General features: G+C 40.6%; 1 long non-coding RNA gene across 2 annotated transcripts in view; it reads right to left on the bottom strand.

Annotated features, from left to right (window-relative positions):
• LOC148149943 (uncharacterized) overlaps positions 1-27,139 on the bottom strand; it is a 115,236-nt gene that overhangs the window by 16,976 nt on the left and 71,121 nt on the right. The window contains exon 3 of one of the 2 annotated variants that reach the window (XR_015757114.1): positions 9,694-11,892. The exons of the other annotated variant lie outside the window; for it this stretch is intronic. This is a non-coding gene — a long non-coding RNA (uncharacterized LOC148149943). Of the gene's footprint in view, positions 1-9,693; positions 11,893-27,139 lie in introns of those variants that run through there. 2 annotated transcript variants of the gene reach the window in all.

Genomic DNA, 27,139 nt, shown 5'->3' with positions numbered 1-27,139 from the left:
GTTACCATTGAAAAGTTGGTGGTAAACTGCCTTCTTGAACCTGCTGCAGTCCATGTGCTGTTGGTAAACCCACAATGTTGTTACAGAAGGAATTCTAGGATTGAGACGCTACAGCGCTGAAGGGCCAGTTCTATAATTCCAAGTCTCGATGGTGAGTGGCTTGATGAGGGTGTTCCCACGTGCCTACTACCCTTAGCCTTCCAGATGCAAGTGGTCATGGGTTTGGAAAGTGCTGTCTAAAGAGCCTTTGTGAATTTTTGAGTGCATTTTGTACATGATACACATTTTTGCTGCTGAGAGTCAGTAGTAGTGGGAGTGAGTGTTTGTAAATGCAGTATCAGTCAAGCTGGCTGCTTTGTCCTGGATGATATTGAAGTTCTTGAGTGTTGTTGGACCTATCCAGGCAAGTGGGAGAATTCCATCACAATCCTGATTTGTGCCTTGTAGGTGGTGGACAGACTTTGGGATAAGGAGGTGAGTTACTTTCTGTGGTATTCCTAGGCTCTGACCTGCTCTTGTAGCCAGTGTATTTAAATGACTCGTGTGGTGCTGGAAAAACACAGCAGGCCAGGCAGCATCCGAGGAGCAGGAGAATCGATGTTTCGGGCATAAGCCCTTCTTCAAAGTTTGTGAGAAGATTTGTAGCTCGTGTGCTCATTGCTGTGGTTCTGTTCGCCGAGCTGGAAATTTTTGTTGCAAACGTTTCGTCCCCTGTCTAGGTGACATCCTCAGTGCTTGGGAGCCTCCTGTGAAGCACTTCTGTGGTGTTTCCTCCGGCATTTATAGTAGCCTGTCCCTGCCGCTTCCGGTTGTCAGTTTCAGCTGTCCGCTGTAGTGGCCGGTATATTGGGTCCAGGTCGATGTGTTTGTTGATGGAGTTTGTGGATGAGTGCCATGCTTCTAGGAATTCCCTGGCTGTTCTTTGTTTCGCTTGCCCTATAATGGTAGTGTTGTCCCAGTCAAATTCATGTTGCTTGTCGTCTACGTGTGTGGCTACTAGAGATAGCTGGTCTAGGGGTAAACCATTCGGGACTGAGATGAGGCAGAATTTCTTCACTCAGATAGTTGTGAACCTGTGTAATTCTCTCACACAGGAAGCTATTGGGGCCAGTCCATTAGATGTATTCAAGAGGGAGCTAGGCGTAGCCCTTGTGGTTAAAGAATCAAGGGGTATTGGGTGAGGGGAGGAATAGGATACTGAGATTGCATGATCAGCCATGATCATATTGAATGGTGGTGCTTGAAGGGTCAAACGGCCGACTCGAGCAGCTATTTTTATTCTGTGTTTCTATGGTAATGCTATTCAATATCAAGAAGTGATGGGTAAATTCTCATTAGAAATGGTCATTCCTTAATATCTATGTAATGTAAATGTTACTTGCCACTTTTCAGCCCAAGCCTGGGTACTTTCCAGGGTTTGCTACATTGGAACATAGACTCCTTCGAGGTCTGAGGAGAGTGACAAATGGTGCTGCACCTTATACAATCATCAGCAAACATCACCACTTCTGACCTTAAGATGGAGGGAAGGTCAATTATACCCTTTTGGCCCTAGACTTTCCCACAAGGGGAAACAAACTCTCTCCATCTACCCTGTAAAGTCCCCTAGGAATTGTATATAAAACTTCATAGTCACTTATGCAAATCTGTTGGCTGGGATTTGCAGTTTACTTCACATAACAGCTTTGAATGATTAAAGGCCAATCTCTCGTATATGGAACAGGGAGTAATTTTAATAACTGGATAAATGCATTTATCCATTTGGTAGATGAGGGGCTTGAGTGGAAGGTGAGAAAGTAGGTCAGGATGGAGGATAAAGTGAGGACTGCAGATGCTGGAGATCAGAGCTGAAAATGTGTTGCTGGAAAAGCGCAGCAGGTCAGGCAGCATCAGTCAGAGGTTGGAGCTGGTTGTACTGCTTTAGTACTCAGTTTGAGCTGGGGTTTAGTGAGAAGGTTAAGGAGATAGTCAAATAGTGTGATGTTAGTCAGGTTATGGTGGATGGTCAGAGTGTCAAGGGTTAACTTGAAGGCTAGTCAGGTTGGCTCAGCCAGCGAGTTGAGAGTTTAGTCAAGGCTGGTTTGGAGGGGAGGAGGGTGGTATTGTAGGGGGTGGAGGAGGTTCAGGCGGGTAGTCAAGTAGCAGTATTTAGTCAGGGAATTGGGGCAGGAGTCAAATAGACAAAGTAGTCAGAGGGATCAAAATACTGGGGATCTATTATCAACGAGTATACATAAGGCTGAGATGTATGGTCTGTCAGGGAATCTAAGCATATGTGAGCAGGCTGGAAATTGGGTTTAAAGCTGAGGAATAGCCAAATCATGTTGAATGGTGGAGCATCTTCAACAAACCCTAGGGTCCTGCCACTATTTCTTGTGGCATACTGATGGGCTCCATTGGATTGATTTAGACATCCAGACTTCACCTTCAGATGCTCAATGGCCTGTTTGTTGGTCACTTGGGTTCAACTATAGCAGTTATGTATCTCTCCTGAACTGCAGTGTGAGGTTTCCTCACAGGCCTGAGTTGCTTTATCTTTACAGAGCAGCCCTTGACTCCACAAATCCATACCTGAAAAACCCTGGCACCTGAGCCTGCCAAAGAGATGTCATGGTGGCTTCCTGGCAACCATGTCCATTCCTGAAGGACCCACTTGCCTGTTTATAGACTGGTCTGAGGGAGTCTCAAAAATAGTCATAAGAACACTGGACCTGTGAGAAATGCATCAACGGCCCCAAACCCAATGGATTTCTCTGCCTGACTGTTTGGAGCAGTTTGACAGGCCTCCAGCACAAGGTGTTGATCACTTCGTGTTGCAATAATGGTCTATGAGATCCCACAATTGATTAATACCCATTTCAGGACTGTGTCACTCTGCCAATGTACTAACCATTATCAAAGTTGCTTTTTACTGGGGAGGGAAGGGATCTCTATTTCCAAGACAATCAGTGTCCAGATCTCCAATCCTGGTGGCTGAAGGGTTACCACTGACAGCCACCTCCTGTTTTACTTCCAAACCTCCTCACTGTAATCCCCAGGATTGGATCCAAGGCTTGACCCAATACTAACCCTCAGGATGCTTAGATCCCAGATTCATGGTTCTCAGACTTGACCTACTGCCAGCTTGCAGGATGCCAAGATTCCAGGATCATGATTCCTAGGCTTGGGCCATTACCATTCTTGGGATATTCAGACACCAGGGTCATGAATCCCAGGTTTGGCCCACTGCCAGTCTGCACAATGTCTAAATCCCAATGACAAACCAGCTTTGACAAAGGGTCAGTTAAACTCAAAACATCAGCTCTTTTCTCTCCTTACAGATGCTGCCAGACCTGCTGAGATTTTCCAGCATTTTCTCTTTTGGTTTCAGATTCCAGCATCCGCAGTAATTTGCTTTTATTTTGTCATAGTTCCCAGGCTTGGGCCATTGCTAGTGCCATAAGACAATGAGACATCAGAACCAAAATTAGGCCATTTGGCCCATTGAGTCTGCTCCGTCATTCAGTCATGGCTGGTAAGTTTCTCAACCTCCTGCCTTCTCCGCATAACCTTTGATCCCCTTAACAGTCAAGAACCTATCCATCTCTATCTTAAATATATTCAATGATCTGGCCTCCACAGCTTTCTATGGTAATGAATTTCATAGATTCATGACTCTTTGGCTGAAGAAGTTTCTCCTCATCTTCGTTCTAAAGGGTGTTGCCTTTGACCTCAGTTCCTAGTCTCTTCTGCTAATGGAAACATCTTCCCAACATCTACTCTATCCAGGCTGCTCAGTATGCTGTAAATTTCAGTTAAAAACCCATCTCATCCTTCTAAGCTCCATCGAGTATAGTCCCAGAGTCCTCAAACATTCCCAATATTTTATGCCTTTCATTCCTGGCACCATTTTCATGAACCTCCTCTGGACCTGCTACAGGCCAATACATCCTTCCTGAGGTATGGGGCCCAAAACTGCACAAATATTCTAAATGTGGTCTGACAGAGCCTAATAAAGCCTCAGACACACATATAGTCCTCTCAAAATAAATGCCAACATTTTATTTGCCTTCCTAACTACCAACTCAACCTGCAAGTTAACCTTAAGAGAATCCTGGATTAGGACTCCCAAGTCCCTTTACACTTTAGATTTCGGAATTTTCTTCTCATTTAGAAAATAGCCCGTGCCTCTATTCTTCCTACCAAAATGCATGACCTCACACTTTCCCACATTGTATTCCATCTCCCACTTCTTTGCCCATTCTCCTTAACTATCCAAATCCTTCTGCAGGAGCAAGTGAGGACTGCAGATGCTGGAGATTGTTGCCTCCTTAACACTACCTATCCCTTCACCTATCTTTGTATCATTTGCAACTTAGCCAGAATTCCCTCAGTTCTTTCATCTAGACCATTACTGTATAAATTGAAAAGTTGTGGTCTCAACACTGAGTCTTGCAGAACTCCACTAGTCACTAGCTGCCATTCTGAGAAGCACTCCTTTATCCCCACGCTTTGCTTTCTGTCAGACAGCCAATCTTCTGTCCATGCTCCCACCAACAGAGAAAATGCTGGAAAATCTCAGCAGGTCTGGCAGCATCTGTAAGGAAAGAAAAAAGCTGACGTTTCGAGTCTAACTGGCCCTTTGTCAAAGCTTTGACAAAGGATCAGTTAGACTCGAAACGTCAGCTCTTTTCTCTCCTTACAGATGCTGCCAAACCTGCTGAGATTTTCCAGCATTTTCTCTGTTGGTTTCAGATTCCAGCATCCACAGTAATTTGCTTCTGTCCATGCTAGCATCTTGCCTCTTACTCAGCAGTCTCCTCTGTGACACCTTGTCAAAGGCCAACTGGAAGTCCAGATGGATAACATCCATTGTCTAACCTGCTTGTTACCTTCTCAAAGAATTCTAACAGATTTGTCAGGCATGTCTTCCCTTTGATGAACCCATGCTGACTTTGCCCTATTTTACCATACACGTCCAAGTATTCAAAAATTTCATCCTTCAAAATGTCCTCCAAAATCTTACCAATGACCAAGGTCAGGCTGATCAGCCTATAATTTCCCATCTTTTGCTTCACTTCCTTCTTAAACAGAGGGGTTACATTAATAATTTTCCAATCCTCTGGGACCCTCCCTTATTCTAGTGATTCCTGAAAGATCTCCCTAACATCTTTACTATCTCTTCAACTATCTCCTTCAGACCTCTAGGGTACACTTCATCTGGTCCAGGTGGTTTATCCACCTTCAAATCTTTCAGTTTTTGTGGCACTTTCTCCTTGGTGATGGTCACCATACTCACCCTTGCCTTCCAACTCTCTTGAATGTTTGGAATGTTATTCACGTCTTCCATCGTGAAGTAACTGTTCAGTTCCTCTACCATTTCTTTGTCGCTCATTACTTCTCCAGTCTCATTTTCCAGCAGCCCAATGTCCACTTTGCCTCTCCTTTACCCTTTGTATATCTAAAGAAACTCTTACAGTCTTCCTTTATATTACTGGCTATCTTACCCTCATAGTTAATCTTCTCCTACCTTATTTCTTCTTTTGTTGCCCTCTGTTGGTTTTTGTCAGCTTTCCATTTCTGTGGCTTCCGACTGCCCTTCACCACATTATATGCTTTCTCTTTTGCTTTTATGCTATCCCTGACTTCCCTAGTCAGCCATGGTTGCCTCATCTTCCCTATACCATGCTTCCTTTTCTTCAGGATGAACCTCTGTTGTGTCTCCTGAATTACTCCCAGAAACTCCTGCCATTGCTGTTCCACCATCTTTCCTGCTCGGCTCCTCTCCCAGTCAATTCTGACCAGCTCCTCCCTTGTGCCTCTGTAGTTGCCTTTATTCAACTGTAATACTGTTACATCTGATTCTACCTTCTCCCTCTTTAATTGCAAGGTAAATTCTATCATATTATGATCACTGCCTCCTCAGGGTTCCTTCACCTTAAGCGTCCTTATCAAGTCTGCCTCATTGCACAACATTAAATCCAATATTGTCTGTTCCCTCGTTGGCTCCACCACAGGCTGCTCCAAAAAGCCATCTCATAGACATTCCACAAATTCCTTTTCTCGTGATACATTACCAACCTGATTTTCCCAGTCCACCTGCATATTGAAATCCCCCATGATCACTGTATTCTTATCTTTCTTAAATGCCTTTTCTATTTCCTGGTGTATCTTGTACCCCACATCCTGACTGTTTTGGAAGCCTGTAGATATCCCCCATTATGTATTTTTTTACCTTTGCGGTTCCTCAATTCTACCCACATGGATTCTACCTCATCTGACCCAACATTGTTTCTTGCTAACGATTTCATTCCATTTCTTACTAATAAGGCAACCCCACCCCCTCTGCCCACCTACTCGCTGAGTGGCAGCGAAGAACAAGGCAGGGTAGACATTCCGAGAAAGAGACAATGCAGAAGTCATGCTATCTTTTCACTCTGTGGCTAAAACCTGTCACTCTTCATAAGATTCACCAAAATACGTAAAATGCACCTTCAATTTTTTATCCAACATTGCAACTTACGATCAAATGGTTAGAAAGAGAAACATACTTAGTCCAAAATCAAAACGTATGCATAAATATAGAAAAATCCATTGCTCTACAGTTGCTATAAGTGGCAAAGATGCTTACCCATGGTTGATCCATGGGCAGATTTTCTAATATATAACTTCTTGAAATTTATAAAACAAAGATGGAACAAGCATGATTTTTAAGTACTTTTATTTTTAAACTAAATCAATGACTATAATTAACAAAACTATGCAGTGAAGTAGTATAGTTTGACATTACAACGTTGATTTGAGCTGGGCACTCTGAATGAGTACATTGCTCCAAGGGGGGTGGCTCACCTCAATAAAAAAAAAGATTGGATGAGGCACTGCTGTGCTAATTGCCAGCACTAGTTCTCATTAAACAGGAACAATCTACATACAAGCATCTTGCTACCTCATAATTTCCGTTTATGGAAAATCACAGTCTAAAAAAGTGAGAGATTTCTAACTTAGACACTTTGCACCCATATTATTTCACACAGACTTCTTGCTTTATTCAATTTCTTCTACAAGTGCTTTAAAGCCTTTTGAGAGAACACGTTTGAATCACTACAAGCACAGCACTTGTTGATAATCTTCAACTATTTCATTAGATGGCATAACATTGTGAAGAGATACGTAAGAATAAATTCTTGACCGTGCTTCCAGCAGTGGGCCTTGCCTATATGTTTTTTTAATTCTCTTGCAGGATATGGGTGTCACTGGCTGTGTTTATTGCACATTATATGTACTTAATACATATTAGAAAATCAGTTGCTGTTGCCTCAATACCTTATCAAAAGTGCAGAAAGATTACACAACGAACAGCCCAAATATGACACCACCTCAGCCCCCAACACAAATTATCCCTCAATCAGCAACAAATCCCTGTCACAGCCCCTCAATGCTCACCTTTAACTCATCTCATCATTCGTCATATGTGAGAAGGTCATTAGCTGGGCAGCAAAGAAAAATATAGGAAAACAAGTAACTTTGATGGAGCAGAAAAATAAAGCAAAACCTTAAAAATACAAAATTGAAGCTCCAAGGTAGAAGATAGAGGGTGGTGGTGGAGGGTTGTTTTTCAGACTGGAGGCCTGTGACCAATGGAGTGCCACAAGGATTGGTGCTGCGTCCACTACTTTTCGTATTTATATAAATGATTTGGATGTGAGCATAAAAGATATAGTTATTAAGTTTGCAGATGACACCAAATTGGAGATGTAGTGGACAGCGAAGAGGGTTACCTCAGATTACAATGGGATCTTGATCAGATGGGCCAATGGGCTGAGAAGTGGCAGATGGAGTTTAATTCAGATAAATGCGAGGTGCTGCATTTTGGGAAAGGAAATCTTAGCAGGACTTATACACTTAACGGTAAGGTCCTAGGGAGTATTGCTGAACAAAGAGACCTTGGAGTGCAGGTTCATAGCTCCTTGAAAGTGGAGTCGCAGGTAGATAGGATAGTGTAGAAGGCGTTTGGTATATTTCCTTTATTGGTCAGAGTATTGAGTGCAGGAGTTGGGAGGTCATGTTGCGGCTGTACCGGACATTGGTTAGGTCACTATTGGAATATTGCGTGGAATTCTGGTCTCCTTCCTTTGGAAAGATATTGTGAAAATTGAAAGGGTTCAGAAAAGATTTACAAGAATGTTGCCAGGGTTGGAGGATTTGAGCCACAGGGAGAGGTCGCGTAGGCTAGGGCTGTTTTCCCTGGAGCATCGGAGGCTGAGGGGTGACCTTATAGAAGTTTATAAAATCGTGAGGGGTGTGCATAGGATAAATAGATGAATTCCCTTCCCTTGGGTGGGGGAGTCCAGAACTAGAGGGCATAGGTTTAGGGTGAGAGGGGAAAGATATAAAAGAGGCCTAAGGGGCAGCTTTTTCACACAGAGGGTGGTACATGTATGGAATGAGCTGCCATAGGAAGTGGTGGAGGCTAGTACAATTACAACATTTAAAAAGCATCTGGATGGGTATATGAATACGATGGGTTTGGAGGGAATGGGCTGGTTGCTGGCAGGTGGGACTAGATTGGGTTGGGATATCTGGTCGGCATGGATGAGTTAGATCAAAGGGTCTGTTTCCATGCTGTACATCTCTATGACTCTATGACTCTAAAACCCCACATGTTGATATTTTCTAAGTATAACACATATACTTTTTTCTTCTATTATTCTTATGTGATATAACCTCTGTAACTTTAGGAAAATTAGAGGCAGATGTTTAGATCCCTGTGCTCAGCTCTTGACGAGTTCCTGATTTTTTTTGTGTGTATTTTGAATGCTTGGAGATTCCACTCCACCTGCTATACCATTTGCAATCTTTCCCCATAGCATAAGAAGGAAGATGATCATTCCAGATAGAGACAGATAAATCTGTAATGGAATCTGAATGCCTTCAAGTAAAAGAGAATCCATAGATTTTCTATGGCTTCAAAAATGTGATCTCCTGTGGTCTACAATCTATAATGTTCCAATGCCTGATGAAGGAAATGATAATTTTCACTTTTAAAAAATATTGGCCTCCCATCAGTTCAGTATAACTCTACATTCTTACAAGTTTATAAATTTTCTTCTTAGGAATTACATACTTGAACCCATTTTTGGACTATTTTTGAGGATTTTGGAATCCTGTTTAACTCTTCCTTTGGAGCATTAAATGATTTACTCACAAACCTTTGACCTTCAGCATTGCTGAGCACACCAGCCCCGCAATGCAACCAGGTCAGATCAAAGGTTAGCTGCAGGGTCTCAGTGGAAAGCAGGAAGTTTACATGGTTTGTTGTAATTCCGGCAGAGTTTTAGAAGCAAATACAATTAAAATCAGTACTATATCTGGAACTGTGACTCTTTGTGGATATGCACAGAGTTAGCCTTTTTTGATTCATGTCCCAAATTGCAGTGAAGATACAATCTCACAGCCACAATTATGAAACATATCTTCCTTTTCCATGGGAGACAGGACTTGTGATGCATGGCACTGAATGGGTGTGTACTGATACACAACTGATGTATTACAAATTACTTTGTATGGGCACATCAGCATTTTTGGATTTTGCAATGGACGAATATCAAGTTCTTACCTGTTCCTGATAATGAATTCAGTCCTAGTGCATACTAACTTTAACAAGCAGTGAAGCTGTTATTGGAGATAACATTAACAGTTGCTTAGAATGCTACCACAGGCACCAGTAAAAGTACAAGATCAACTATCACTGCACTTATTTTATAAGAGCAGGAATTCAATTAGAGATATTGTGGTCAAAAATAAGTTCTAGTTGAATGGGAGATTTATATTTGAACATATTTTCATGCTGAGCTCTTACTACCAACTGCTGATAGTTGAGGTAATTCTCTGCCATCAATCTTCCTTTCTACACTGTTCATAAACCTGCAACATGCGTCAGTAGGAATGGCTTCTAGTTGTTAATGTTCAAATTCTATCTGATAATTAATGTTGAAGTCTGTGCCAGAGAACTGCCATGGTCCCTATGTACTGGAGACCTGCATCCCTTCAAGACCCATACAAGGGGAGATTGGCAGTACCCTCTCTAAACATGGCTCGTGACTCTTTCACAAAACTCTCAAACTGACACAGAATGATGATACAATGCTGCTTATGGGGGCCACAGGGAAACAGAGCAGTGCAGTGTGGTTTTGAAAAGGTGTCCCACTTTACTTTTCTGTGGTGGACTTGGCATTTGGAGCCAACAAAAGAAAGAATCTCGTGGTTGCTGACAAAATAAGGGATCAACAACAGTCTTCTGAGGATGAAGATGAGACACAAGATAAGGACATGAAATAAACAGGCCATCCAAAACAGCACGATTGTGCGATGGATTATAGGGCCTGAGAGGCCAGAGGCAATCTTATAGCCAACCAATTCCAGGAAGAATGAGCTGAATTCAGACTGGGTTTAATTATTTGCAATTCTGTTGATAATCTGCAAAGAGCCCTGCCAAGTGCAAAAGATATGTGGGATTTGTTATTTTAATCCTTGACCTTATGGGGTGCTGTATAAAATGTCACATTACCCATGTGGTTACATATATGATGGCTTTGGGTGATTTCAGTTCAAAGTATCCACACTAAATCTGACCTAAGTCACCGTTAGAGAATAAGTAGCAGTGAATTAATGCTCTAGTGTTGTCTGGTGCTAATGGTAGGTTGTTTTTAAGGCATGGCAGGAAATGATATGTGAGTGAGGTGTTGTAAAGTCTGTCATGATAACCATCAGGGTGACAAGAATCCTAAGGAATCTCTTTTTGACCCTTCCATCATCAGTAACCGTTGAAAGTTTCATTGTGCAAAGACTGAAAAGATGCCCTGAAATGCATGAACATTCGTTAAGACTGAACTCATGAGAGGTAAAATGTTTTTTCTCGGGAGACCACATCACTGTGAGAGAGACCAGACAGGTAAACTGCCCATTGTATATTTCCCAACTTTGAATGGTATTGAAAACCTGGGTGGTAGAACGAACCTTTGCCTCCAGAGAGGCATGAAATTATCACTCATTCTGGACACTCACTCAAGATGCATTAAAGTGTAGAATGATGTGTGTAGATTAGGCAATGCACATAACTTTTAGCCTCATTATTATCCACACTAACGTACATTACATCACAGTTCAAGCATCATTGATAACTGAAGACACTTGTGGTCAAGGAATCAATAGTTTGAGATGAGCAATGTTTTATAATTACAGCCTCTTTTATCTTTGACATATCTGAAAAGACTACTAATCTCTCAAATGGGAATGACTTAACTCAGGTCTGACAGCAAAAGTGATGGCCCAGCAGATGGTGTAAAGTTCAAATGAAAATACTTCAACAAAAGAGAAAGGTTATTCACAATGAAGTAGAATTATGTGCACCTTTGTGCCCTCAAAATGTTCTCTACGTCCTCTCTCTCCCACAACATCTGCATGCAGGGCCAGCCTCTGGGTTGCAGGGTATGTCATTCACCAGGCAGACTTGAAAACTTGGGCAGAAGGGCCTGGACCTGCTGGCAGTCCTTATCCAGGTACACGCTCACCCTTCTTTGGCCTGAATTTCTGCAGACTTTGGCACCGCAGTCAGGATGGGGCAGGGGATGGAGTGGGCACTTTGGACCTTGGACCAGGTTGACATAGTGCAGTGTCATCGCCTCTGCAGTTGGACTGGGGCAAGAGAATGTGCCATCTGTAGTCCACCCTATCCAACAGAGGATCCAGGACCATGTCAACAAAGCAAGCTGTCAATTTCCATGTCTGGCATGTCTAGATCAAGTGTTCGGAACTGTGAGGGGCAATTTCAAATGGGCAGTTCTTGTCCAGGCACTTTCAAACCTGATGTTGGTGCCAGGGATATCGATCGATAGAACGATCTCCAGTGAATTGCTGCAGAAATGGGTAGAAATCAGACATTACTCGTCAACATGTTTATTTATTCTTATTCTTTTAAATCAGTATCATTAGTGTGCTATTTGTAATCTGTTGTCTACATGGTGGACTCGTGCATTAGATCAATGCTGTTTAAATTTTGTTGCCTTAAGATTTCCTTAGAACATTAAACTCTATACTCAGACTGTTGTACAGAAATACTGAATGATGTTCTTCCTTGTAACTAGCAATATTTATTGTGTTACTTTTTACAAGTCTTAAACTGTGATAAATAACCAAACTCTGTGTTATGCTGAGGGCAGTTTTCCAACCAGTTCCACCCAATAAGTGGCAGTTTGCCCACCTTTTGCCCTCAAAATGGAAGTTTTCCTTTGCTTCCTCCTGGGTAAAATAGATGCTTTCCTGCCTTTAAGGCCCAGTACACAATCCTTGCATAATTATTGAAATAAGTGTTTAAGGCTATTACTTTAATAATCCTCATACCAAAAGGCATTTTAAATCCTGAGCACCTCAATCTTCTAATTCTTAAAATTCTTGCCATTTTATTCTAATTATATCTTTCTTCAAATCACTTAAATCTTTCCCTCTTTAATTTTTTTTACTGCAGCCACATTGAGCCTTGTATAATAGCAACAATGCTTGATTTGAAATATATGTGTTCCCTTTTATCTTCTTTATTCCCCAGTCTGGGTTTTGTACTAGTATGGTAAAGAGAGCCACTCATTTCCTTCAGGAGTCTCTGAAACTCCCAGTTGCTCCCACAAAACCTTTTTCTTTAGGGTCTCTAAGTACAATAACAAGAAATAATCTTGAATTGGAAGATGTAGAATCCACACGGATGAAGATAAGGAAAAACAAACATTGATAGGCATATCTAATGAACACCTAACAGTCATTAGATTAGATTCCCAACAGTGCAGAAACAGGCCCTTTGGCCCAACCAGTCCAGACCCATTTCCCTGTGACTAATGCACCTAGCACTATGGGCAATTTAGCATAGCCAATTCACCTGGCCTGCACATCTTTGGATTGTGGGAGGAAACCCACACAGATACAGGGAGAATGTGCAAACTCCACACAGACAGTCGCCCAAGGACTGGAATTGAACTTGGGACCCTGGTGCTGTGAGGCAGCAGTGCTAACCACTGAGCCACTGTGCCACCCCAATTACAAGGCAAGATGAAGAATAAATCAGGAGGTAATGAGGGCATGCTAAAAAAGGTAGCTTGTTAATCGTGGTGACTTTAATCTTCTTGTAAATTAAGAAAGTTAGATTGACAGAGGTAGCCATGAGGAAGAAAACATCGATTGTATTTTGGACAGTTTCCTAAATTATTGGTTGTAAACCCATACAGGAATCAAGCTATTTTGGATCTGGTGATGAGGCAGGTTTGATAATAATATGTCAATATAAAAGGTCCCTCAGAAAACAGTGACCATAACATGCTAAAAATTAGCATTCATTTTAAAAAGGAAGGAAATCAGATCATTAATAACTGTGCTGAACTTAAATGAGGGTAACAGTAAAGGAATGAGGGCAGAGCTGGCTGGAGTAGACTGACAAAGGGGTTTAGCATCAAAAACAGTTGATAAACAAAAGCAACCATTTAAGAAAACAGTTTGTGGCTGACAACAAAGTTTTATCCCAGTGAGAATGAAGGAATACTCCAATGATGGTTAATCAGGGAAGTTAAGGATTGTATCAAACTGGAAAAAAATATATAGTGTGACAACAAAAAGATAATCAATAAAAAATAATTAGGGAGAAAATCAGCTTTGGAGACAAACTTGTAACTTATATCAAGCTTCTTTCAATAAAGGTAAAGTTGCCATAGTTCTAGCAGACCATAGTTAAACCTGAGGGCCTCAGGCAAGGGGAGAGATTGACAAAGAGAAATAATAATGGGTAACCAAGAAATGGCTGAGGAGTTGAATAAATACTTTACATCAGACTTCAGTGGAGAGAACACTTCAGTATCTCAAACTTATTCATAATCAAAGACCAAAAGAGGGAAAGGAAATAAATGCAATACATATTTATAATGCTCTGGTTAGGCCCCATTTGGAGTACTGTGTCCAGTTTTGGGCCCCACACCTCAGGAGCGTGTCCAGCAGAGATTCACACGGATGATCCCTGGAATGGTAAGTCTAACATACGAGGAACGGCTGAGGATCCTGGGATTGTACTCATTGGAGTTTAGAAGGTTAAGGGGAGATCTAATAGAAACTTACAAGATAATACATGGCTTGGAAAGGGTGGACGCTAAGAAATTGTTTCCGTTAGGCGAGGAGACTAGGACCCGTGGACACAGCCTTAGAATTAGAGGGGGTCAATTCTGAACAGAAATGCGGAGACATTTCTTCAGCCAGAGAGTGTTGGGCCTGTGGAATTCATTGCCGCAGAGTGCAGTGGAGGCTGGGACGCTAAATGTCTTCAAGGCAGAGATTGATAAATTCTTGATGTCACAAGGAATCAAGGGCTACGGGGAGAATGTGGGTAAATGGAGTTGAAATGCCCATCAGCCATGATTAAATGGTGGAGTGGACTCGATGGGTCGAATGGCCTTACTTCCACTCCTATGTCTTATGATCTTATGGTCTTATATCACTAGTTAAAAGTGTTCAAGAAATTAATAGGAGTAAAGTCTGATAAGTCATAGTCATAGAGTCATAGAGGTGTACAGCATGGAAACAGACTCTTCAGTCCAACTTGTCCATGCTGACTAGATATTCCAACCTAATCTAGTTCCATTTGCCAGCATGTGGCCCATATGCCTCTAAACCCTTCCTATTCATATACCCATTCAGATGCCTTTTAAATGTTGTAATTGTACCAGCCTCCCCCATTTCCTCTGGCAGTTCATTCCATACACGTACTACCCTCTGCATGAAAAAGTTGCCCCTTCGGTCTCTTAAATTTTTCATCTCTCACCCTAAATCTATGCCATTTATGGACTCCCCCACCTCAGGGAAAATATCTTGTCACTTGCCCTCACCATGCCCTTCGTGATTTTACAAACCTCTATAAGGTCCTCTGGACTTGATGAGATGCATCCTAGGATATTAAAGGAAGTAACTACAGAGATATTGGATGCACTAGTAGTAATCTTCCATGAATCTTTTGATTCTAGAAATGCCCAGAGGATTGGTAAAAGGCCAAAGTTGTCATCATTTGTTATTATTACTTATCTTTATTAAAACATTAAGGAGACAGAAAATGGTTAACTACAGATCAGTTTGTTTAACACCTGTGATTGGGAAAATGCTAGAGTCTACTGTAAAGGATGTAACAGGAGAGAATTGAGAAAAATGTAACATGATCGAGCAGAGTTATCATGGCTTCATGAAAGGGAAATCACGCCTGATAAATTTACTAGAATATTCTCTGAGGAGGCAACAAGCAGGCTAAATAAAAAGGAAGCAGAACATGTAATATATTTGGATTTCCAAAAGGCATTTGAGAAGGTATTATACATTCAACTAATATGATGGATAGAGTTATGTGATAATGGACATAATATATTAAGATGAATTATCAGTCTTTAGCATGGATACAGGATTATCTAACCAATAGAAGATAGAGATTTGGGATAAGGGAAGTAATTTCGGGATGGCAACCTATAACTTGTGGAGTGCTAAAGGAATCAGTGTTTGAACCACAATTATTTACAATACATATTAACCACTTGAATGAGGAGAGTGAATGTACTACAGCTCTATTTATGGATGGCACGAAAATAGGTGCGAAGGCAAATGATGAGGATGACACAAAGAGTCTACAGAGGGAGATAGACAGTTTAAACAGGTAGACAAAAACTTAACAGATGAAATATAATGTTGGAAAATGTGAAGTTATGCACTTTGGCAAGAAAAATAGAAGGGTTGAGTACTATTTAAATGAAGAAAAACCACAGAAAGCTAAAGCTCAGATATTTGCGATACTTCATTCATAAATCACAAAAAAAGCTAACATCCAAATTCAGCAGGTTAACAGGAAAGGCGAATGGAAGTTTGGCCTTTATTTCAAAAGGAGTGATGTATAAAAATAGGGAGGTTTTAATAAAATTATACAAGGCACTAGTTAGACCATGGCTGGAATATTATGAACAGTTTCAGTCCCGTTACTAAGATAAGATATATTGAAATTGGAGGTAATTCAGTCAAAATTCAGGAGGTTGACCTTAGATATGAAAAATTGTCTAATAGGAGAGGTTGAGTAGGTTGGGCCTGGTGGCATTTAGAAAATGGAGTTTAGAAGAATGCGAGGCGACGTTCTTGAAACAGACAAGATTCTTCGGGGACATAACAGGGTAGGTACGGAGGGGTTGTTTCTCCTTGTTGGAGAGTTTAAGACCAGGTGGCATCATTTCAAAGTAAGGGGTTATAAAGTTAGGACAGAGATGTGGAGATATCTCATCTCTCAGAACCTAGTAAATCTGTGGAATTCGTTCCTGCAAGGGGTTTTGAGTTTGATTCATTAAGTATGCTCAAGTCCCAGACAGTCTGATTTTCATCACTAAGGGGTTCAAGGGTTTTTCAGGAAAAGGCAGGAAAGCGGAGTTAATAATTATTGGATCAGCTATGATGTAACTGCATCAGGGGAATGGTCTATTTCTGCTGCATGTCTTTTGATCTTGCCAGTGTGGTTACCTTTCATTCACTCCCTGTTCCATATACCCTTTGATTCCCTTTGAAACCAAAATATCTGTCCTTCTCAGAGTTAAGTATTTCATCAATGGAGTATATATTAGCTACAACTCAAAGTGAACAAACATATCTATTATAAATCACAAATTAATGCTGACAGAATCCTATCCTATCTATAGCTCTTATACCTAAATAATCAGTCAAGATAAGCATGTTATTTAGGTGAGCTCAACAAATCTGATAAAGTCTCTACTATGCACTCAACCTGCATGATGAACTCAGTGTATGCAATGATCCCAGGACAATTCTTCCCAGGATACAGGAATTGACCATTATTTACTTTTAACATTGATGTTTATGAATAAGCAGGGTCAATGTTGATTGGCTTTCATTCAAAATAGAAAACAGCTGATCAAACAAAGCAGCATTACAATAATAAACACTTACAGCTCATGCACATTATAAAAACTGTTCAGAACATTATGCACATTATGTACTTGGGCTATCCCAGCTTTAGAAAGAAATGTTATGGTAACAGAGTTAATAAGATGCCTGAAAAAGGTTAAAATATCAGTACTAATGCATCAAGTACGGGAACTTGTACAAAAAAACTATCTTGAATTACACTATTTGAAATTTATTACAATATACCAATATTTTTCAACAAGTCTTGAGGGATTGCACTGACCTCTTAATTCTGGAAGCCACATGAAGCCACAGTGCATGCACAAAGCTTATTTAAAGTTACTGGTGGAGTTTGAGAGTGCTAACCAAGCTAGGTTTTGTTTAAGTTTCTCCTTACCGTGTACTTTTACCTAGCTACTCTTCTACTTTTCCTCATGTCTTCTCGAGCTCATATTCTCCATGAGATGCTCCCTCAACCCAATTTCAACTAACCAGCTTCCATTGCTGGTGGTCAGGTATCTAATATTGTTCATTGTTTTCCCTCCTTGCATACATCCCCATCCTCTTAAAATCTGTCCTCATCATCCCTTGACTCAAAATATCAAATTTTGAATGCAGTGGCCTTGAAAATTACTGTGTCATTACCAACCTTCTTTTCCTTTCCAAAAATCCATCAGGGTACTGTCACCTCCCAATTGTGTTTTTGTTCCCAGAGCTCCATTCTGAAATTCCACCCAATAGTCTTGTTACAGGACCAAAAAACTGCTTTCACCCAATTTACACATCACATACTGAGTCAGTGTGACTTTGGTAAACTATCATTCCTCATCTTCCGAAAGTTATCAACAGCCTTTAACATGTTTTACCACACATTGTTTCTCTGGTATCTCTCCACCATCATTCAGTTGTGTGAGATTGATTCTGCTCAGTTCATTTAGAACTGTAAAAGTATGTACAAACTGGGAGAGGGAACAGCAACACATCCCAATCTTTTCACTATCAAAATATACGCCATTGAGACAAATAATTACAAGGCACACCGACTTTTTTCAGCTGAATTGATTGTTCATAAATGTCAAATGAACTTCCACTTACTAGGGTTAGGGCCTGACTGGAGAGGTTTGCAACATAGTGCCTACAACAAACAAAGAAGGGTCAAAAGCAATAATGTTTCTAATCCACCAGTAAAAAATACACTGTCTTTGACTGCGAGCACAGTCAGATTTTCAAAATCTGCTCAACTCAACTATTTTTAAACTATTCATGAGCAATCAGAGTAAAACATCAGTTCGAGTCAATTGCAAGTTACTGGATTAGTGGGAAACCGGGGCCTTTTGGTGAGCGCAGACCCTTTTGCCCTGGGGAGGAATTGATGACCAGGTCTATCACAAAGCTTGCTTCATTGACGAGTACTCCCTGCTGTTGTTTACTATGTAGACCAGTGTTGAAAATACTAGCTCCCAGAGGTATATTGTCACAAACCACAAGAGTGCAGCAATAACATGGTCAGAGCTTGTTGGATATTCATGTACCGTAGTCAGTTAAAACATGTACAACATCATCTCTCCAGATTTCAGCTCGTTATGTGGCCCATCTATAGTTCTGAGTATTACTGTTAGTCTTTTTTGATGCATCAGAAGACAGTCAACTAAAATAGGTCATGTATCCAGTCATAGTCAGCCATATTTGATGTGGGGAAGTAGAATTTAAATTCCTCTCACAGTGCTCTGAGATGTTTGAATGAGTCCGTGCATCTTGTGTCTGCTGCTAGGGATGTTAGTGGAAACATTTCACGTGACCCCCTATCAATGTCTATTGCCAAGAGCCCTGAAACCTGAAAGTTTTCTGTGATAGTCAGATAGACTTGTTCTTCCCCTACAGTTTAGGATTCGTGTCATTCGGATGGCTGAAAATGTCTTTGAGATATGTCAACACAGCCCACCCAGAAATAGATAACCACCCTTTGGACAGTACTATTGAATACTTTGTCAGTTCTTTCTGGTGCTCATGAACATGGAAGATTAGTTTAGATTCCCTACAGTGTGGAAACAGGCCCTTCGGCCCAACAAATCCACACCAACCCTCCAATGAGTAACCCATGCAGACCCATTTCCCTGTGACTAATGCACCTAACACTATGAGCAATTTAGCACAGCCAATTTACCTGACCTACACATATTTGTGACTGTGGGAGGAAACCGGAGCACCCGGAGGAGACCCACACAGACACAGGGAGAATGTGCAAACTCCACATGGACAGTTGCCCGAGGCTGGAATCGAACCTGGGACCCTGATGCTGTGAGGCAGCAGCGCTAACCATTGAGGTGCAATAGTTATTGCAGGGAGAGAACCTTCCCTGCAACAACTATCGCACCTCAGTGAGCGATAGAGGACCCTGTTGCTTGTCTCTCATTCTCTAAACACAAAATAGTGAACAAATATGATTTCAAATGATTGTGATTTTATGTAATTGATAATTTCCCCTGCTGTGATGACATTGTTTTATTGACAGGGATTTCATGGTGGAGGATGCAATTGGTAATCTAATGTTAGGATTTTGCTCTTTCATCTTAGTGTCAGATTTTTTTTTTACTTTTCCCATCAAGGGGCTTGTTACATCAATGCAAATGTTCCAAAACATGGGCCAGATAAGGTTGTTTTCCCTCAAGTAGGTATCTGTTCCCCAAAATATTTCTTCACCAGTTACATGACTCAGTAGCTCCTTCCAAAAGGAAAAGTTCTCCTGAATGGAGTTCCCAGCAACATTTCGAACATTTGTCAGCAGTTGGTAGCATCCACTTATATCAGTGGACTCAATCTGCAAAACAAACTTGCCATTAGCAGCTAAATTCTCTTGCAGCACCTTCTTGTTATCAGCTGTCAAGTTGTCAATTTGGCGTGTAACTATATTGTCAGAGAGTGGAATTTTGTCAATCTCTTGTCCAGCATTAGCTCCTAACATCACACCTATGAGTTTCTTCACATGCAGGCAGACATGAAAAAGGCCTGGTACGGGGATTCTTTGATTTTGCGACGAGCTCAGCCACCAGAAAACTAGCCTCTTGAGCTTTATCTGATACCTAGACAAACTCCATCAGACATTGAGTCTGCTTGATGTTTTGTTTTGTCAAAGTCTAGAAGTGCTGAATGTGGTGATTGCAAGAGATAGATGTGTCATTTGTAAGTGGGGTCTTAACTTACTTGATACCATCGCAGTGTTTGAAAATTTCTCTCTACAGTGGGGGCATTTAGGTAAGGGGCAGGTGGCATCTTTAGTCCATGACAAACCAAAGGTCAGATAGCTCTCATTATACTGTCTCTGAACAGTCTTGCTTTTTCCCTTTGAGTTCAGATATTTCATCAATTGAATTAGCAGAGCAATTGCCTCTTTGGACAAGAAATTTCTTTGAATCTAAGACTTATATAAAGGGTACAGGAAAACATTTCTGAAAATATTCACTTTAAAATCCTCACTGACATGAAAATGTGTCCAGGCACACAGGACAGAGTTTAACTTTTAAATTTTCTCGACATTCCTGGATAGCATAAAATTCATCTTTGTCAACAACATTTGTATCACCATTCTACAAATTCTGAGACACCATAACCACAGTCATAAACTTGGAAGCAAACCTGAATGTTTTCACTAATTTAATAAGTAATTGAAGAAATAGGAAGATTAATCCCTTTACAGACTACTTCCAGTTAGATTGGAGCTAAAAGTCCATGAGGTAAAAACAATGACTGCAGATGCTGGAAACCAGATTCTGGATTAGTGGTGCTGGAAGAGCACAGCAGTTCAGGCAGCATCCAAGGAGCTTCGAAATCGATGTTTCGGGCAAAAGCCCAAAGCATCTGCAGTCATTGTTTTTACCTCATTGATTTTAACCCTACTGCGAATCCTCTTGCAAGGATGCCTGCCTTGAAGAAGTTTTCCTCCTCTCTCTCCACGCTTCAGGCTCTCTGCCTTCATTCCTGATGAAGGGCTTTTGCCCGAAATGTCGATTTCGCTGCTGCTTGGATGCTGCCTGAACTGCTGTGCTCTTCTCGCACCACTAATCCAGAAGCTAAAAGTCCATGAACTAACACGCTAAGGAAATCATTGTGCTGCGGTCCCTGCCAGTGTATCAGAGGATAGAGAGTTTTCTGGATTGAAGGGAAAATGGCAGTTTCCTATTCAACAGTAGGTACATTCTGGTGACCCATAAAAATATTGGCACCTAGTAGCTACTAATCATCTGGTCCATGCTGTTAGTCCAGAAGGGAGAATAAAGAACGTAATGGGGTAGAAAAATCAATTTGCACAATCTTTATCATTTGAGGCTATGTAAAACAAGGTCATCCAAACAGACTTTACCAGAATGCCCTCTCTGGAATAAAATAAAGAACTGCAGATGCTGGAGATCTGAAACAAAAACACAAATTGTTGGTGAAACTCAGCTGTTCTGGCAGCTACTATGAGAAGAAAGCAGAGTTAACATGTAAAGTCTGGTGAATCTTCAATGGAACTTCAGAATAGTTTCACCAGTATTTTCTGTTTTTCTTTCAATCCTCTTTGGATCCAACATCCCAATTTCATAATGAACTTGGTCAAACCATTTCGGATTATACCCATTACTTCGGTAAGAATTCTTTTTGAGTTCAAAGCAGAGAAGTTATATATCTCACATATTTCCATATTATAATTAGACACAAAATCTGGGCAAGTTAGCCCATATTTGGTGATAATTAAGACTCATTTTAATTTTTCAAGCATTAGTCTGCTTATTATTTCTCAGGCTGTGCAGTAAGATCAGGTCTACACTCAGATGTAATCATTAAAAGGCATTGCTAAACGTTTTCAATGCGGTTAATTGATTTTTATTGAAGGTCTTTTTTAAACTATTCACAGGATGAGGGTATCGCTGACAAGACTAGCATTTATTGACCATCCTTAATTGCCCAGATTCAACCACATTGTTGGAGTCACAGACCAGGGAAGGATGGCAGTTTCCTTCCTTAATAAACATTAGTGAACCAAATGTGTTTTTTCCCAGCAATCAACAACAGTTTCATGATCACTATTTGATTCTTAATTCCAGATTTCTTTTATTGAATTCAAATTCCACCATCTGCCATGCCTGGAATTGAACCCAGGTCCCCAAAGCATTGCCTCTGTCTCTGAAGTAATAATCTAGTGATAATACCACTCAGCCTTCATCCATCCCACTATCTGTGTACTGTTGCTGGGCTTTACTTCCAGTGCTCCTTACTGCTTGCCTCCAATTGCATGAGTCTGGTCACCACTGCCCCCATGTGGTAAGTCAGAAGTCACACAACACCAGGTTATAGTCCAACAGGTTCTTTTGAAATCACAAGTTTTTGAAACGCAATTCCTTCATCATAGGAAGTGAGAGAGAAGCACACAGACACAGAATTTAAATGCAAAGAGACCAAGGGCAGAGATCAAAACATCATATAACTGGTGTGAGTGGAGTGTCAAATAATTAATCTCTGCAGGTGACCAAGAGCGTGAGCCAGTGTGAGTAAAGTGCCAACAGCTGGATTACAAGCAAAGGGATGACCTGTAGTCCGATTAATGAGGCAGGGAGATAATTACAAAAAATTAAAAACAATGTGGTACTGGAGACAAACTAAATGACTGGAATATCTCGATAGGTATAAGAGTCATATGTCTAGAATCTAACCATATAATAAGTAATTCAAAACTGTACAAACTAATTAAGATAAAGAGATCACAACAATTTATCAAGGTCTCTGTCAAAACAGGGCAGTAAGGAAGATTTTACCTGCAGAGACTTAATATTCAACACTCCACTCACACCATTTGTATGACCTTTTGATCTCTCTGCCCTTGATCTCTCTGCCAATAAATTCTGTGTCTGTGTGCTCTTCTCTTTCATTACACCTGACAAAGGAACAGCGCTCTGAAAGCTTGTGATTTCAAATAAACCTGTTAGACTATAACCTTGTCCACCCGCCCGCCCTCCCCCCACTCATCCAACACCGGCACCTCCATATCATGGTTAACATGTGGTACGATCAGGCCTACACTCCAGTGAGTAAGCAATAACAGACTTTGTTAGCCGTAAGTATATAAGATGAATGATAAGAAACATCTTCTAAAACACTATAAATTCAGACACCTATTCATGTGATCTGACATCATGGGATAGCTCCTTATATGCATGCCCAGTAGCTACTCTAGAGTCAATGTATAGTTAACCTTTTACTCCACATCATTCCCAAGTTCTTTCATGGTATCTCTTTGAACCATTCACATTTATCCACGAATATTAACTCTTCATGCTGATTATTCCCATGGTCGCTTTTGTCAGAGGAATTCCTCACCAACAGAGTTCTGAACTCTTTGAGGACACATAGGAAGCATATGCTCCCTTACTTGGAAGATTAATGCAGGGTTGAAGTGGGATGGTGATTTCACAGGAGAGCTAGTTCTTTGGCTATACGACGTTTTAGACCAGCAAGGAAAAAAAATAGATTGATGAGAGAACAACCTGCATTCAACCTATTACAAATGTTTGAAAAGGAAGATGAGGGACTGAAATTTTCTAAATTATGTAGCATGCACTGAGAGAGGGATAAATCTGGTGAATGAAAGAAAAAGCAGTTTGTAATTGAGGGAATTAAGACTTTCCATTTACTCCTAGGGTAAGAATTTCATATTCTGTCTCTAGTGCTACTCTTTGCAGCCCAGAACAGTTCCAGACCTCCATCGGAGACAGAAGTGAATCATCATTGATAAGGGAATAGACCTCTGGACTAGGATCTACAGGGAATTCCAGTAGAGCTTTGTAATCTGCAGATTGGATGGCAAATTAAACGATAGCAGACTGTGCTGAATATGTCATCTGCCTAGTCGTCTTAATTTTAGTGGAGATTTTATAACTGACTGTATGTTGTGGGCTTAACATCGTCATTTATTTTCTCATTTTCAAATAATCATCATTCTGTTGATGATTTCAACTGTTAATAAGGACTATTTGCCACAATAGTCTCGTACAAACTGAAATAAAGATTTGTGGATTTCTCCTTCAAAAGTAAGATTGATTGTTGTCATTGATAATCCTGGAACTCTGAACATTTCCATGAAAGTGGAGCTTTCTCTTCCAAAAATGTATCTTGGTTAAGACGACTGGCTGGCTCTGCACAGGAATTTTAGAAGTTGGCTGTAATTTTTTTTTAAATGTCACTGAGGCTTGCTAGCGTTCTGTCACTGCTAAAGCTGAACTTTTAGGTCTACAATATTTTTCAAGGCAGTTAGAGTGCCTTGAAAATTCCTGTTTAATTTTGTTTGAATTCCTTTTGGAGTTCAACTTTAATCTTCTCCAATGCACTCTTTGGAAGCTTTATAGTTTGGTCTTCAAATTGCTGACTGGAAAAGATCTTGAGTATTTCTAGGGCTTAATAGTGAGGCTCCGTTACAGACTCCAGCTGCCATTTATATGGATTAATCATTTCTGAATGTTGAATGATGGCATGATCTAATTTCAACTTAAGTATATCCTTTCCTCTGGAAAGCTTTTTATTAGCTGTTTGCAGCTGTTGAACCATCACTTTAGGAGTTATTTCTGAGATTTAAAGGTTTTCTCTAAATGTGTCAAGTTCATGGTGTTGGTCCCTGTGCTCAATTGTAAAGATGTGTTTAGTAAGGTTGGCTCATGCTAATGTAGGGAAGCGATGGCCTAGTGGTATTATCACTAGCCTATTAATCCAGTGATTCAGGCCATGTTCTGGGAAGCCCATGTTCAAATCCCATTTGGGTGGAATTTAATTTTTTAAAACTCTGGGATTAATGATGATCATGAAACCATTATTGATTTTTGGGGGAAACCCCTCTGTTTCATTAATGTTCTTTAAGGAAGGAAGCTGCCATCCTTACCCGGTTTGGGACAAAATAAAACTGTAGATGCTGAAATCCAAAGCAGACAGGCAGGAGGCTGGAAGAACACAGCAAGCCAGGCAGCATTAGGAGGTGCAGAAGTCAATGTTTCCTGTGTAATCCTTCTTCCTTACCTGGTTTGACCTACATGTGACTCCAGACCCACAGTAATGTGGTTGATTATTAACTGCCTTCTGGACAATAAATGCTGGCCTGGCCAGCAGGGTCTTTGTCCCATGAATAAGCACTGGAGTGCTGAGCCCTCATCTGTGCAGGATTAAAGATCCCTTTATAAATCCATCCTCAACAACCTGAGAACAAGTCGTGGGGAAAAGTCCAAACTTTAACATCAAAGTACCAATCTGTCCTTTATCCTTCACCTCTGCATTGGAAGCAATCTGTGGGTCTTTTTGAAGAGTTCCAGTATTCTTGTTTATGCTTTTTTCTTCTTAACTTGTGCAAAGATGAACTGAATGAGATAGATGAAAGCTACTGCTTTTGGATTTTAAAAGAACTGTTTTGATAACACAAAGCTATGAAGAAATCAAATATTTCCTGAAATTAAATTTTCTAATGAGAAACATGAACAGTTGGGTTTTATACGGTGCCATGCACTTAAGCACCCCCCACCCCAACTTAAATGTCAGTTAGGAACCAACCCAGGAGAAAGTTAGCTGTCTGAGAGTCATTTTTAACTTGGTATGGCATGAATTAGTTCAGGACAGGGCCTCTGCCTCTGTTTGCAGTGGGAGACCTGTTTTAAAAAACTGCAGGCGAATCAGATTGGCCAACAGTTCTGTGGTCACAGCAGCAGTAGGTTAGAGTGGGAGCTAATACTGGGAACACAGGCAAAAAGAAGAGGTGAGGGAAGCCAGACTGAAAGCAAACCCACAGTAAAGATGGGGCCTGGCTGAGATGCCTAGTGAGGTGGTTGTGAGGTCAGTTTCAAGGAGCTGTGGGGATCAGTGTGACCTCAGTAGGCAAGCACCTGCTTGGGAAAGAAAAGTGCCTTTAATGGGCACAGTCCTTCAAAAGAATTTCTCACCATAAACCAGGTGACAAGCCGGACTGTGTAGCTAAAACAGCAGTGGAGACAGGATGAAGTGCTTAAAGTTTAGGACCCGCATAGGCCCAAGGATGGACCAGCTGTCTGAAGCCTCAGCCATGCCCCTGTAAAGTGAAAACTAGTCAGGGCTGGGATGGAAGGTCAAGACCAGGCCATACAGTACATTTGACAAACCTCCCCACCTTCCAGCATGCCAGCATATTAAATCCAGTCCATAGCTACCAACCTCTGCAATGTTTTACAAGTTCAAGCTGACAGTACAAACCTGCTGTCACAGGAGTGCATACTGGGAATTCCATCAAACTATACAACACAGAAGGAAACCATCCCAGTGCTTGGTTCTTTGCTAAAGCAAACCAAACCAATCCTGTATTCTTGCTCTATCCCCAAAGCCTTGAATCTTTAAACAATTTTCTAATTCTCTCTTCAAAGACACAGTAAACGCTGGTTAAACTAATTTTCACTACAAAACACTCAATGCGTCTAGAACATTATTCTCATTGTTTAATAACACCAACTCCCCGATTAAAGGAAATGTTATTACTCACACAGACAATCAAAACTCTGCCTTTCTTTAAACAATTTAATTAGATCTCCCTTTAGTCTTCTCTGCTCCTCTAGAAGTAGTTTCAGATTTGAATTTGTTTCTTCACTGCAGAAAGAAGCAACACTTTTGAAAGCCATGAAATTGTAATTCTTTCAAGCAAAACGCTTATTTATTTCAATAATGTTTTTTTTTTATTTCACAAGCGTTTTTTGCCAAATTAAATTATTTTATCAAAAATAAATAAATACTCAGAAACATCTAAGAAAGCTAAAATAAATTCAGTGACACTGGACATACACTAAACTTCGTGTGTGACATTTCTTCACGTTGCCAGACATTGCTTATTGCTAAGGTTTTGCTGCCCTCTAGAGTTTAATATCAACCAAGAGAAAGGCCATTCACAATTTGTCACTGTTTAAACAAAATAGTAGGATGAGGAACATTTATCCAAATATGTAAGGCAATCATTTGTGACTATTGTCAATACTAACTTCTAAATTAAATTCTTTATGCTTTATATTGTATAGTTTCAAATTTTGGAAAACAATGCAGTATCTTCTCAGCCTAATTATTCCGCTTAGGTTTGAGACATCATTGTGCAAAGTCTAAACTGTTCATACATTTAATACTGTCACATTTCTCTTGCATAAAACTAATCAATCATGCTTTATTGTTT

The sequence above is a fragment of the Chiloscyllium plagiosum genome, unplaced genomic scaffold, assembly GCF_037043375.1.
Source record: "Chiloscyllium plagiosum isolate Xiang-an unplaced genomic scaffold, Cpla_swu_hap1 HiC_scaffold_5, whole genome shotgun sequence".
NCBI lineage: Eukaryota > Metazoa > Chordata > Chondrichthyes > Orectolobiformes > Hemiscylliidae > Chiloscyllium > Chiloscyllium plagiosum.
This window is presented reverse-complemented; position numbering and strand designations above follow the sequence as displayed.